Consider the following 2,500-nt stretch of genomic DNA (forward strand, 5'->3'; position numbering starts at 1 on the left):
CGCTGCAGTCTGCTCTTGTCCTTGGCAGTGGCAGCAGCGTACCAGACGGTTATGGAGGAGGTGAGGATGGATTCAATGATCGCTGTATAGAATTGCACCATCATTGTCTTTGGCAGGTTGCATTTCTTCAGCTGCCGTCGAAAGTACATCCTCTGTTGAGCTCTCTTGGCGAGGGAGCTGATGTTCAGTTCCCACTTGAGGTCCCGGCAGAGAATAGTGCCCAGGAAGCGGAAGGACTCCACAATTTTGACTGCGGAGTCTAACAGGGTGATGGCGGTGAGTGGGGCTGTATTCTTCCTGAAGTCCACAACCATCTCAACTGTCCTTAGAGCATTTAGCTCTAAGTTGTTCTGGCTACACCAGGTCACCAGGTTGTCAGCTTCCCACCTATAGTCAGACTCATCCCCACCAGAGATCAGCCCAATGAGGGTGGTGTCGTCCGACAAACTTCAAGAGTTTGACGGACAGATGATTGGAGGCGCAGCTGTTGGTATACAGGGAGAAGAGCAGTGGGCAAAGGACGCAGCCCTGAGGAGTTCCCGTGCTGATGGACCTGGAGTCAGAGACTTCTGTTCCCGGCTTAACGCACTGCTTCCTGTCAGAGAGGAAGTCTGTGATCCACCTGCAGGTGGAGTAGGGCACGTTCAGCTGGAAGAGCTTGTCCTGAAGCAGGGCAGGGATGATGGTGTTTTAATGGCAGAGCTGAAGTCCACAAACAGGATCCTGGCGTAGGATGCTGGGGCGTCCACATGCTGTAGGGTGAAGTGGAGGGCCATGTTAACTGCGTCGTCCACAGACCTGTTGGCTCTGTAGGCAAACTGAAGGGGGTCCAGGAGAGGGTCTGTGATGGCTTTGAGGTGTGCCAGGAGCAGGCACTCAAAAGACTTCATTACCACAGATGTAAGGGCGACCGGTCTGTAATCATTTAGTCCTGTTGGCCTTAGCTTTTTGGGCACAGCGATGATGGTGGAGGACTTGAGACAGGCTGGTACATGGCATGTCTCCAGGGAGGTGTTAAAGATGTTGGTGAACACCGGAGACAGCTGGTCAGCGCAGTGCCTGAGGGTGGCTGGAGAGACAGAGTCCGGCCCGGCTGCTTTGCGTGGATTCTGCCTCTTGAAAAGCCCATTAACTTCTCCCTCCTGAAAGGAGAGAGTCGTTTCTGTAGTATGGGTGGGGGATGGGGCCTCTTGGGTGGGAAGGGGTGGTTCAGGACAGTCCAATTGTCTTTCAAATCTACGGTAGAACTCGTTCAGGTCGTTGGCTAGGCGGGAGTCGTTAGTGGTGTGGGGCGCTCTGGGTTTGTAGTTGGTGATGTGCCTGAGCCCTTTGGCAGACAGAAGCAGCGTCGTTAGTAGAGAACTGGTGTTTTAGTGTCTCTGAGTACAGTCGTTTAGCCTCTCTCACCGCTTTGCTAAACCTGTTCTTCGACTCCTTGAATCTGTCTCTATCCCCACTCCTAAACGCTTCCTCCTTCTCCAACCTCAACCTTTTGAGCTTTGCTGAGAACCAGGGCTTGTTGTTGTTAAAGTTCACCCTGGTACGTGTTGGGATACAGCAGTCCTCACAGAAGCTGATGTACACAGCCTCTGTGAGTTCATCCAGACTATTGGTAGCAGTCGTGAACATATCCCAGTCAGTACAGTCTAAGCACGCCCGCAAATCTTCCACAGCCTCACTGGTCCACTGTTTAGATGTCCTCACAGCAGGTTTACAGAGTTTTAGTTGCTGCCTGTATGCACGAATCAGGTGGACCAAGGGAGTTCTGTGCGAGCCGAACAGCCCCGTGACCCACAAGAGAAACATCCCCGCCAAATTCGAGCGTTTGACGGGGTCTATCCGTGAAAAAATATTCACGTTTTTGAGTGCACATGCATTTCTGCTGCAAATGCCTCTGGAAGTTTCATGCCGTTCGTATGCCAATTGTGGCAACACGAAAATGACCCGTTTTCCCATTCCGAGGGATTTCTGTGCGACCCTAACAGCCCCGTGAGCCACAAGAGACACATCCCCGCCAATTTCTAGCGTTTCACGGGGTCTATCCGTGAAAAATATAGACGTTTTTGAGTGCACATGCATTTCTGCTGCAGATGCCTCTGGAAGTTTCATGCCGTTCGTACGCAATGTGGCAACACGAAAATGACCCCTTTTCCCATTCCGAGGGATTTCTGTGCGACCCTAACTAACAGCGCCCGTGAGCCACAAGAGAGACATCCCCGCCAATTTATAGCGTTTCACGGGGTCTATCCGTGAAAAATATAGACGTTTTTGAGTGCACATGCATTCCTGCTGCAAATGCCTCTGGAAGTTTCATGCCGTTCCTATGCAATGTGGCACACAAAAATGACCCGTTTTCCTATTCCGAGGCATTTCTGTGCGACCCTAACAGCCCCGTGAGCCACAAGAGAGACATCCCCGCCAACTTCTAGCGTTTGACGGGGTCTATGCGTGAAAAATATTAAAATTTTTGAGTGCACGTGCCTTTCTGCTGCAAATGCCT

The sequence above is a fragment of the Petromyzon marinus genome, unplaced genomic scaffold, assembly GCF_048934315.1.
Source record: "Petromyzon marinus isolate PM22_M1 ecotype Great Lakes invasive population unplaced genomic scaffold, UKy_Petmar_22M1.pri1.0 PM_G_Scaffold_18, whole genome shotgun sequence".
NCBI classification, from domain to species: domain Eukaryota; kingdom Metazoa; phylum Chordata; class Hyperoartia; order Petromyzontiformes; family Petromyzontidae; genus Petromyzon; species Petromyzon marinus.